Source organism: Cervus elaphus, chromosome 9, assembly GCF_910594005.1.
Source record: "Cervus elaphus chromosome 9, mCerEla1.1, whole genome shotgun sequence".
In the NCBI taxonomy this organism is placed as follows: domain Eukaryota; kingdom Metazoa; phylum Chordata; class Mammalia; order Artiodactyla; family Cervidae; genus Cervus; species Cervus elaphus.
In genome coordinates, this window is record NC_057823.1 from 105,251,292 (window position 1) to 105,263,724 (window position 12,433).

A 12,433-nucleotide genomic window follows, 5' to 3' on the forward strand; every position below is an offset into this window, starting at 1 on the left:
ATAAATAGGATTTTTTTTAAATTTATATTTCTTTTGAGGTTTTATGCATCTGTGTTCACCAGTAATATGGTGTACTGGGCCTGTTCTTTTCTTTTTTGTGTAGTATGTTTGTCTGGTTTTGGTATCAGGGTGATGATGGCCTCAGAGAATGAGCTTGCGAATATTCCTTCCTCTGCAAAATTTTGGGAGCTTTTCAGAAAAGTAGATGTTAACTCTTTTCTAAACATTTCATAGAATTCACCCATGAAACCATTTGGTCCTGGGCTTTTTTGTTGGGAGTTTTAAAATCACAGTTTCAATTTCAGTACTCAGGACTGGTCTGTTCACATTTTTTATTTCTTCCTGGTTCACTCTTAGAAGACTACCTTTCTAAGAATTTGTCCACTTCTTCTAGGTTGTCCATTTTATTGGCATATTGTTGCCTGTAATAGTCTTGTGTAATCCCTTATATTTCTCTGGTGTTAGTTTCAACTTTTTTTTTTTTCACTGCTAATTTTATTGATTTGATCCCTCTCTCTTTTTTCCTTGATGTGTCTGGCTAAAGGTTTATCAATTTTGTTTATTTTTTCAAGGAACCAGCTTTTATTTTCATTTACCTTTTCTATTGTTTTCTTTGTCTCTATTTCATTAACTTCCGCTCTGATCTTTATGATTTCTTTCCTTTGAGTAACTTTGGGTTTGTTCTTCTTCATCTAGTTGCTCTAAGGGGTAAGGCTAGGTTGTTTGAGATTTTTCTTGTTTCCTGAAGTGATTGCATTGCTGTCAACTTCTCTCTTGTAACTGCTTTTGGTTGCCCCCATAGGTTTTGGATCATTGTGCTTTCTTTCCCATTTGTCTCTAGGCATTTGTTTTAATTTCCTCTCTGATTTCTGCAGTGATCCATTGGCTGTTAGTAACATATTCTTTAGTCTCCTTGTGTTTGTTGTTGTTTTTGTTTTTTCCTTGTAGGTGATTTCTAATCTCATAGCCATGTGATCAGAAAATACACTTGACATGATTTTTAATTTTCTTAAGTTGACCAGGGTTTTCTTTGCGGCCTAGAATGTGATCTGTCCTGGAAAATGTCCCATGTGCACTTGAGAAGAATGTGTATTCTGCTGTTTTCAGATGACATATTCTATAAACATAAATTAAATTCATCTGATTTAATGTGTCATTTAAGACCTGTATTTCCTTTTTGATTTTCTTTCCAAATGATCTGTTGACTAATGAATATGAGTGTTAACTTCCTCCACTATTTTTGTGTTACTGTCAATTTCTTCTTTTATGTCTGTTAACCTTTGCCTTATATATTGAGGTGCTCCTCTGTTGGGGTCATGTATATTTACAGTAGCTTTATCTTCTACTTGGACTCATATTTTGATCATTACATAATATCCTTTTTAGTCTCTTATAACAGAATTTATTTTAAAGTTTATTTTGTCTGATATAAGTGTTGCTACTCCAACTTTCTTTTGGTTTCTCCTTGCATGAAATACCTTTTTCCATCTCCCACTTTCAGTCAGTATGTGTCCCTAGATCTGAAGTGGGTTTCTTGTAGGCAGCTCATATATGGATCCAGTTTCTGTATCCACTTAGTCAGTGTATGTGTTTTGGTTGGAGTATTTAATCCAGTTATATTTAAGATCATTATTGATAGGTATGTTCTTACTGCCATTTTGGTAATTGCTTTGCAATTATTTTTGTAAGTCTTTTTTTCTTCCCTTCCTCTTTTGTTTTCTTCTCTTGTGATCTGATGACTATATTTTTCTGTTTGGATTCCTTTTTTAGTCTGAGTATTTTTGTATATTTTTGGTTTGCTGTAACCATGAGGTTTTTGTTTTGTTTACAAAATTTTAATCTGTTTTATTTGCCACTGCTTAGAGCATTACCCATGATACAGTCAATTTTTAAAACAAAATATTAGTTGAAAGAATCCTACTAAATTCATAATGACCATCAAAATAGTAAATATAGAATGTATATAATCAATCCATAAGAAATATATAATTGAAATCAGGGAAATGAGAAACATAAAATAAATTGCAGTAGGTAGAAAATAAAATAAGTGGACACAAAGATAGTAATAAAATTAGTTTATAGTAAAACTCAGTAAACAATACAGGTAAAGCTTAACAATCAGAAAGCAATGATTCTCAGATTATATACATATTTTTTAAAAAGCTAGCTATGTTGTCTAAAAGATACTCATTTTAAACACACATATACAGTAAGATGCAGAAAAACTTATTTCTCTCAATCATAGAAAATATCTTTGGAAAATTATCAACTAGAAATTTTCATATCAGAAAAATAATAGAGGTTGAAGTTAGAACTATCATCAGAGAGGAACATTATATATATTTGAAAATAAAGGTAAAACAGGGAAATGTAATCATTAATATGCAACTGAGAGTATAGCTTCAAAGTATGTAAGCAATAACTGATGTCATAGGGAGAGACATGGTAAACAAATACATTTTTATAAAAATGTGGTACATGGTGAACAATAAAGGTCAAGATAACGTTAATACCATGAGGGCTGTTTTTGTTGTTGTTGTTGTTGTTTGCAAATTCTTCCCTTTTTTCTTTTCCAGGTTGTTGAAATACAGTTGACATATAATATTGTGTAACTTTAAGGTACACAACTTATTCATTTGGTATTTATATACTGCAACATGATTACCACCATGTTAGCTAACATCACCACCATATCATATAATTACCATTTTCTTTGGCGAGAACATTTAAGATCTAATTCTTAGTGATTTTCAAGTATTCAGTGTGTAGTACAGTATTGTTCTCTGTAACTACAATATGTGCATTAAATTTTCAGAACTTATTCATCTTACAGTTAGAAGTTTGTACCCTTGATGGGCCACAGTCTATGGGGTAGCAAAACAGTGGGACATGACTCCGCAACAAGATAACAAAAACAAAGCCTTTGAAGCTCTCCCCATTTTCCCCATAGTAACCACCATTCTACCATGTGTGTCTGAGTTTGGCTTTTTTACATTTCTCGTGTTAGTGATATCATACAGTATCTGTACTTTTCTTTCTGACTTAATTTCATTCAGCATAATATCTGCAAGACCTATGCTTGTTCCAAACGGCAGAATTTCATTCTTTCTCATAGCTGAATAATATTCTATCTTCTTTATCATATCTTGATCATATCTTCTTTATCCGTTCATCTAATGATTGACACTTAGGTTGCTTCCATATCCTGACTATCATGAATAAAGCTGCAATAAACAGGGATGTGCAGATACCTCTTTGATAACACGTTTTCATTTCCTGTGGACATATACCAGAAGTGGAATTGCTGGATCATATGGTAGTTCTACTCTTAATTTTTCGACAAACCTTCACACTGTTTTCCATAGTACTAATTTAGATTCCCACCAATGGTGCATAGGGGTTCCTTTTTCTCCATATCCTCCCAAATAATTTTTATCTCTTGTGTTTTTGATGACAATCATTCTAACAGGTGTTAGGTAATTTCTCATCATGGTTTTGATTTACATTTTCCTGATGATTAGTAGTATTGAGCACCTTTTCATCTGTCTATTGAACATTTTTATGTCTTTGGGAAAATGCCTTTTCAATCCCTTTCTGCCCATTTTAAAAATCAGATTTTTTTGTTTTACTGAGTTGTATAAGTTCCTTATATATTTTAGATATTCACCCCTTATTTGATATATAGTTTGTAAATATTTTCTTCCATTCTTTAAGCTGCAGTTTCATTTTGCTGATTGTTTCTTCTGCTGTGGAGAAACTTTTTAGTTTAATGTCACCACACTTATTTATTTTCACCTTTGTTCCTTGTGCTTCATATGCAAAATCTCATTGCCGAGACCTGTATCATAAAGATCTTTTATTCTAAGAGTCTTACAGTTTCAGGCCTTACATTTAAATCTGTAATCCATTTCAAGTTAATTTTTATGAGTGATATAAAATAGGAGTCCAATTTCATTTTTCTGCCTGCAGTCACACACTTTTCCCAGCACCATTTATTGAAGAGACTATCCTTTCCCCATTGAGCATTCTTGGCTTTCTTGTCAAGAATTAGTTGGCTGTAGATGTGGAACTATTTCTGGACTCTTGATTATGTCCCATTGACATACATGTCTATTTTTATGCCTGTATAATACTGTTTTGATTACAATAGGTTTATAATGTCATTTGAAATCAGGTAGTGAGATGCTTTTTTCTTTCTGTTCCAGGATTGCTTTAGCTATTCAGGGTCTTTTGTGGTTCCATACAAATCTTAGGGATTTGTGTGCGTGTGGCAAATGTCATTGGAATTTTGATAGTGATTGCCTTGAATCTATAGATAGCTTTGAGTAATATGGGGATTCTAACAATATTCATTCTTCTGCTTCATGAACATGGGATATCTATTGTTCATGTCTACACTTTCTTTCATCAGAGCCTTAGAGTTTTCTATGTACAAATCTTTCATCTTGATTAAATGTATTCCTAACAAGTTTATTGATTTTGTTGTTATTGCAAATGTTATTATTTTCTTTATTTCATTTTTGATATTTCATTGCTAATATATAAAAATGAAACTGATTTCTTTACTTTTTTTAATATCCTATAACTTTTCTGAATTCATTGGTCAGTTCTAACAGGTTTCTGATTGTCTTTAAATTTTTCTCCATATAATCCCATACTAAATCACCTCAGTCATGTCCAACTCTTTGCCACCCTATGGACTGTAGCCCGCCAGGCTCCTCTGCCCATAGGATTCTCCAGGCAAGAATACTGGAGTGGGTTGCCATGCCCTCCTCCAGATGTAATACCATATCATCTACAAATGAAGACTGAAGAAAATTTTACCTCTTCCTTTCCAATATGGATGTTTATTTCCCTTATCTGATTGCTATAGCTGGGATTTTTAGTACTGTGTTGAATAAGAGAGGTAGGAGTGAGAACTCTTGTCCCTGATAATGAAGGAAAAGCTTTCAACCTTTCACCATTGAGTGTGAGGTTAGCAGTGGGCTTGTCACAGATGACCTTCATTTTGTTAAGATGTATTCCATCTATACTCAATTTGTTGAGAGTTTTTATCATAAAAAGGTGTATTTTGGCAAATACTGCTTCTGCATCTATTAAGATGATCATGTGATTTTTATCTTTCATTCTATTAATCTGGTTTATCATATTTTTTTATAGTCATATGTCGAACCATGCTTGCATCTCAAAGATAAATCCCAATTGATTGTATGTATGATCCTTTCAATGTGCTGCTGAATTTTGCTTGATAGTATTTTGAGAATTTTGCATCTGTATTTATCAGGGATATTGGTCTATAGTTTTCTTGTATCTTCCTGTTTTGTTTTTTTAACCTATTAAAGATTATTTTAATATATTGAACATTTTCCTTTTCTTTCTTTTGATATTTTATTTTATTTTTAATTGGAAGATAATTGCTTACAATGTTTTGTTGGTTTCACAATTGGGCACATTTAAGTCCGCTGCCTCTGCACTGTGCCTTAGGACAGGAATTTGGGGGGTAGCCAATTAAGAACTATTTTTTCTGTTTGTTACAAGTCTATTGAATCTGCAAAACTAAGTCCCACTGGCCAACAGATGCAGGCAATCAGGGGGAATATCCTAAGTGGTACCCACAAAAACTGATGCTAGATAGGTGCACAGTCTTCCTTCTGGGAGACATTGGTAATCTGGAACAGAATAGATAGAGATTAAAAAGGCAGTACCTGCTGGCCTCTGCGGTTTTAAGACAGTATTTCAGTAGGACCCTGTGTACTGATTAGACACCTGACCTAAAGTTGAACCTTTTACAATAAGCAAATAGGCCTTTTTCATAAAAAGACTTGATTGATTTCGGTCAGCCCTGGGGTATTAGCCACAGTGAGTCCACGCTAGCTCTTTAGAAACTTTTCCTTGGTTTGCTGCAGCCGTGAAGATCTCATGGATTCAAGCCCCACTGGCTTTCAAAGCTAGGTGTTTTGGTAACCATCTCACAGGTGCAGGTCTTAAAAGCTGGGGCTCCAGATAAGTGCTTCAAACCCTTCACTTCTTAGAAACTGGGATTTGTGAGTTCCCTTCCAATTTTGGGTCACCATGCTGGGGATGGTCTTTATGGAAGATATATCAGTTTTGATGTGGGGTTATTCTTCATCTGAGGTACAGGAATTGCTCAGTAGTTTATTTCTTCAGAGGAGAGATTTGTTGTATATGTTGTTGTGTGTGCACGCACGCTAAGTCACTTCAGTCATGTCTGACTCTATGATCCCATGGACTGTAGCTCTCCAGGCCCCTCTGTCCATGGGAACCTCCAGACAAGAATACTGGAGTGGGTTGCCATGCCCTCTTCCAGGGGCTCTTTTTGACCCAGGGATTCAACCTGCAGCTCCTGCATTGCAGGCAGATTCTTACCCCTGCGCCAGCAAGGAAGCCTTATATGTTGCTATAGATTCAGTGTATCCATGGGAGGTGGTGAGTTTAGGATTCATCTACATTGCTGTCTTAAGCTGGAACTTTTTGTTTCCTGGAAGATGGAAGAAACGCCTAACAAAAATATCCAGAAATCAAGACATTTTTCTTTTTTTTCAAAATCGCAGTTCTAAAATTTGCGGTAATCAATAGTCCTCTGTTGGGTTACGTTTGTAAACGACTGTTACTGAATCGTTGTAGTCACACCAGCAAGCACAATGTTTGCCTAATTTTGTACCTATTATTCTACTGAGTATATAATTAAATAGGTTGAGTAATTACACTATGATATTTGTTGGCTGTTCTCAAAAGCTATTCACGGTCAGGTCCCATTTAAGTGACAAAGGAATGGAAATCATCGTGTTGAGTCAGAAATGTGCAGAAGGGCCTCCCAGTGATGGGGCAAACCTCTGTTTATTGGTCCCAAAGGTTTAGGACCCACCCCCTCACTACCAGTAAAGATGAGTGACTCTAGGTGGTGACATTAAGGAACTTTAAATGTCACATGAAGAAACGTATTTCCCTTTCAAAAATCTTTCAAGCTTTTAGAAAAACTCAGGTGGTACTAAAATGGCTCTCCCAAATTTTCCAGTCTCTCTCTTTCCCCCTCCCTGCCTCTCTCTCTTGCTTAAACAAACAGCAAGGCTAGAACTCAGAGCACTTGACTGTGAAACGGCCCAGTGAAGTTTACTCTAACTGGTTTACTGTCTTTATTTTTACAGTTATCTCAAGTGGTATTGACTTCTTCCTTTTATATAAGTGGCATAAACTTTTCTTTTAAAAAAGTTCCATATAGGTTTTTTCCTTAAAGTAAGTCATTTAAGAAAAATATAAGTGAATAAAACAGGTGACATGCAGGTCTCTAAAATACCAAAGTTGTCCAGAAATGAAGTTTTAGAATCATTACTGGAGACTGCAGAGTATATGAGATCTCTTGTTCTCTGGCCTAGAAAATAAATGAATGAAGTCTTTTGTTTCATATGTTTGCTTCAAATTTTAATATGACTAGTAGAAGAAAAGTTCAGGTTTTGTGTTTTGTTTTGTTTTTTGCATTCACTGATAAAGTTATATTTTCTCCTTAAATCGGCCCTACCGGGGTTTCAGCTAGAGCTTCATGGATTGTGGCTTTTAAGGGTAGCTCCTGATCAATACTCATCAGAGTTCAGAATAGGAATTCAACTGGCATTCTAGGCTTAATTGAAGAGGGACATCGGTCATAGTCTTTTACATAACAGATTGTGTTTATAATACATACACCTACATTCGTATTATTTTTGTTCTTTCTGTATAGTATGACTTAGTTGCACTCTGACGATTTTTGTATGGAGACCTAGAGAGGCTAATATAAAGTAATCTTCAAGGAAAAGTTTCACAAACTACAAAACTGATTACAGAAAAAAACATGTTAGAGAGGGGGGATTAATTCAAATAGCTTTTTCAGCCTACTAATGAAATAGCTATGTGCAAGACACGTACATAAAAATTTATGCTCTTAACCATACATGCATTTTTTAAATTGCCTTATCCTTTTTTTTCTCTCCTGATTGAAAATGTACATTATTTCTTTTTTTGTGATGTGTGTTGTCTGGACATTTAAATATATTGTATGTCTTTAAATAGACCAGAATATATGGCAAAGCTATTCACATAGCAAGTAATTGCGTAGATTTTTATAAACTACAAAATGTCTCAGAACCAAACTTTTTTTCTCATCAATCACTCTTCTAGACATCTGTGTGAATGAACAAGCAGTTTGGTCAATGTTATGAACTGCCTCAGAGATGGCAAGACTGAAAGACAGATAGGTTGATTATTTGAAAAACCAAAGTGAATAGTTGAAGTATTTATACAAGGTTTAGAATAAGAAAAATATAGGTCATTTAGAAGATAGAAGTGGAATATAGGATGGGATTTTCACCTGAGTATTGTGATTCAGCATCCAAATGATCTAATTCACTAAGTAAATGTTGATATTGTTTGTCTTATACAGATATAATCACAAGTTCCAGTGAAACTGTGGGAAGACATAAATACCCATTCAACCTGGGCTGACTTGGATATTACTACGGGGATTGCTCTTTTTTTTTTTTTTTTTTTTAAATATATGGAACGCTTCACGAATTTGCGTGTCATCCTTGCGCAGAGGCCATGTTAATCTTCTCTGTATCGTTTCAATTTTAGTATATGTGCTGCCGAAGCGAGCACGGGGATTGCTCTTTGTTACAATTATTGTGGGATTAGAATTTTGAGTTAAACAATTCCAGTTTATATCCCATTGGGGCTTTATTCAAAATTGTGAAATTGGGAGAAGGAGAGACCGTAGAAAATAAGTCTTTTATTAGGCCAACCTACATTTATGCAACACGGAGAGTCAGACTAAGGGCTGCCATGAGCTCACAGAGCATCCTTGCACAAACCAGAAGAGTTGCTCCTTCTTTTGGGCTTCCATAGCCCCACTTCAGCATAGCAGATGGAGGGTAGGCTGGATTTCAGCCCTCACTTTGTCCCTCCCTTAGGCAGTAACCTGCACAAGTAACCTGTACAACAACATGGAGCAGCTCTGAACAGCATGAAGGATGTCTAAAACATCAAGAGTATATCTTTTTGCATCTCTTTTTGACAACTCATTAAAATGTTTAACAACCAGTCTTATCAAGAAAGTCTTTTTAATAGTTTACTATCTTGACAAACTAGGTCACTAAAGTCTATATACTAGTAATCCTTTAGATTTTTTTTATGAGAAACCTACTGCTGTTCTCATTTGTGAAAAAGGAAGCCCTATGTTAGCCACATTGAAATTTCCCTCAAGGAAAGCATTGATTCAGGACTTGGAATGATTTCATCATTGACCCAGTGGCCCTGGGAACACAAAGCCTCAGATAAGAGCAGAGCTTACGTGGCAATTCAATTTCTGTCAGGTGGAATTACACTGAAATCCAAAAGACAATAATGATTAGAGCCATTAAATTAACATCTGTGACAATAAGTATAATAAAAACATTTTTTAACATAATTTGCTCTGCCAGCCCAAGGTTTAAATGCAATTGATTTCAAACTTTAAAATATCTTAAAGTTAGATTTTATGATTAAATTGTATAGTTCCTTGAAAGTAAAATTTAGGAAAATATACTTAAAATATTTGAAGCTCTTTTAGATGTCACTGAGTGTATAATGGGTATTTTTTTTAATTATTCCAGATCATTAGGAGTCTTGAAAGCTTTGTATTTTTCCCCCTGCTTAAGGAAAAAATCAGGAAAGGAGTGACCTTTAATTTAAGAAGGCTAGAATTATCATGTGAAATATTAAACTTGCAAAAATGCAATGTCCTCATCTGACTTGCTTTGGGGAACCTAGTAATCTATAAATTCGCCATTATTTGTACAAAATACATTAAAACAAAAAAATGCAAGCTGAATTCTTATTAAATTTGTGCAAATGCAGTCACCAAATTATAACAGTAAAGCATTATTATGCAAATTGGAGCTAATTTTACAATATCCCTATCTAATTGTTTACAGTACAGTAGAATTATGGCGCTGTGAAGCAGGACAGGATATTGTATGGAAGAGTATGTTTTTAATTTGAACCATTTTTACTCTGCAATTTTCTTTTAGCATGGAAAAGGGATTTAACATGGAGAAAACAAGGGCAGATGCCTCCTGCATTGTGTACCCAAGGACTTAGCTAATTAGTATTTTCCATGTGATTTAGATACAGAGATGGAGATGGGCTCTCTTCAGAGACGCACAAGCTTCCTCTCCTGAGTTTTTATGAGATGTCAGATAGAACTGTCTACAAAAACTTGCTCCAAGGAATATTTTTAAGAGATTTGTTTTGAAATGAAGGGCTCCTTGAGTGTGAGGCATCCTAAGTGGTCCTCGGCCTCCAGCTGCGTTCCTTAGCAGAAGGGGTTAGACAAGGCTGCTCCGACATGACAGTACCCAATTACGTCTGAAACGGCACTTAAGGAAGGTCTGGGGAAGGAGACAAAACCACTCACCATACAGTGGAGAAATCACACAGAATAAACAGTTTTAGCAGGAGGTCAGTGAACGCCGCTTCAAAGGAAAGTCCCTTCATCTTTTCAGATAAGCAAAAATCAGTGTCTGGAATTCGTTTGTGGGCATTCTGCTTCCTGTTCCCTGAAAATCCTTGTTTTATCCTTCCTATTACTCAGCAATTTCATATAAGCTAAACTGTCAGCATATGAGAAGCCTCTCTGCCAATGAGATGATTTTTTTTTTTTTTTGGCCCAAAAGCCTTGCCAAGTTTATGAGCCAAGAAATAGCTGAATTATAATGACTGGAACTTCAAAGAGAAAGAAGAGCGAACGTTATTCAAATATTTCTGTAAAAATCCCTGACTCTTGATATCAGCAGGAGCGGATCGATCTGAGAATAACACAGTAAATTTTTACGGGTGGAACAAGGAGGGGCCTGAATGTCTGGTGAGGGGGAAGTGCCCGCAGGTGGCCCCTCCTTGCCTAGTTAGTCTCCATCTCTGGGTGGGGGATGCAACTCTAAAGTTCAGGGGAGAAGCAGATGAACAGAACTGCACTGGTTTTTCTTTTGGCTTAGCACAAGTCATCCTACTGATGTGGTTCACTTATTTTTTCTTTGTTTTGGAATCTTCCAAAAATCTCAGTGCAAAGTATCTTGATCACTCCTCTATTTAGACTAAAGTGAAGTGATTTATTACCTTGATTTGTGTAACTGCTTTTTTTGTATGCCCTCCATGACAACGGCAAACACCTTTTTTTGTTCACCCTAAAGCCTTCTATCCCTGCTTTCTCTGTCTTTGAAAAAAAACCTGCTGGGCAGGAGTGACCATAAATTCAATGAGGGGACCTCTTCCAGGGGACTTTGCATTTCTACAGAGATCAAAGCTTAAGACTAACAAGACTCCTTGCCTTCTAAACTTAGACAGTGGTGACTATTTTACTCCATATACCTATTAGGAATTATATCTGACTGCTACCGACAGAGACCAGAAATAACAATGACCTAAATATATAATAAGTGGGCTTCTCTCAGATAAAGTCCAGTGACAGGCAGTTCAGGAGTATCGGTATTCCATGGTCATCACGGATGCAGTTCCTTACACTTTCCTGAGTTTTTATTCTGAAAGCATAGTTTTCATCCTCAAGTTCACCTTGTTGTCTAAGATGGGTGCTGGAATTACGTCCACATCCGGCAGAAAGAGAATAGGGGAGGGTTTGTGTTCGTCTGAATGTCCCCTTTTATGGTATTTCCTCAGAAGTTCTCCAAATAACTTTGACTTATATCTTCTTGACCATAACTTTTGCTTGGAAATGTCTTTGCCCAAAGTAAAATCAGTGAGCTTGATATTGAGAAAAAAGAATAATTACTGGATAGATGACTAGAAGTTTCTGTTGAACCTCTTAAAATGCAAACTCCCTGAGAGTTAGCTACCTGCTTCAGTTATATCCAAGCCCAGTCCTTACTTTTTAAAGGACCTAAATTGTAGTTAATATAAGGAAAGAAACATGGTCCCATAATCAAGAGAGTAGTTCATTTCTTATTCTCATCTTTATTGAGACTAGCCAATTGAGCATATTTATTCCTCATTAGTCTTTCATGATTAGGCAACCTTAATTTTTCACAATAATGGGACTAGATTATCATGGATAACAACAAACAAAGAAACTGGCGAAATTCCCCAAATTAAATACCCATTTCCAGAGTTTAAGAAAGAGTCCCCACTTAGATTGTCAATAGAATTTCACACATATGAAAGCAAATGAAGAAACCAAGTACTTTTCTAAAGAATCTCAAATTCCGTGCCTAGTAGACAAAGCCACACACAGAAGAAAATTATAGTTTGCTTAAGTGAAAGAGACAGAAGGAATTCTTCTTGCTGTTTAAAGGAAGTTGTCAAGAGAAGTGTCTTAATATTTTAGTGTGTTGGTGTGAATTATATGTCATGTAGGGATAAACAGCTAAGGTAATACCTTTCTAGTTTCGCTCTT

General features: G+C 35.5%; 1 non-coding gene across 1 annotated transcript; it reads right to left on the minus strand.

Annotated features, from left to right (window-relative positions):
• Positions 1-8,542: 8,542 nt before the first annotated feature.
• LOC122701088 lies at positions 8,543-8,649 on the minus strand. Its single transcript, XR_006342937.1, has one exon. It is a non-coding gene; the product is annotated as a U6 spliceosomal RNA (small nuclear RNA).
• Positions 8,650-12,433: the final 3,784 nt, after the last annotated feature.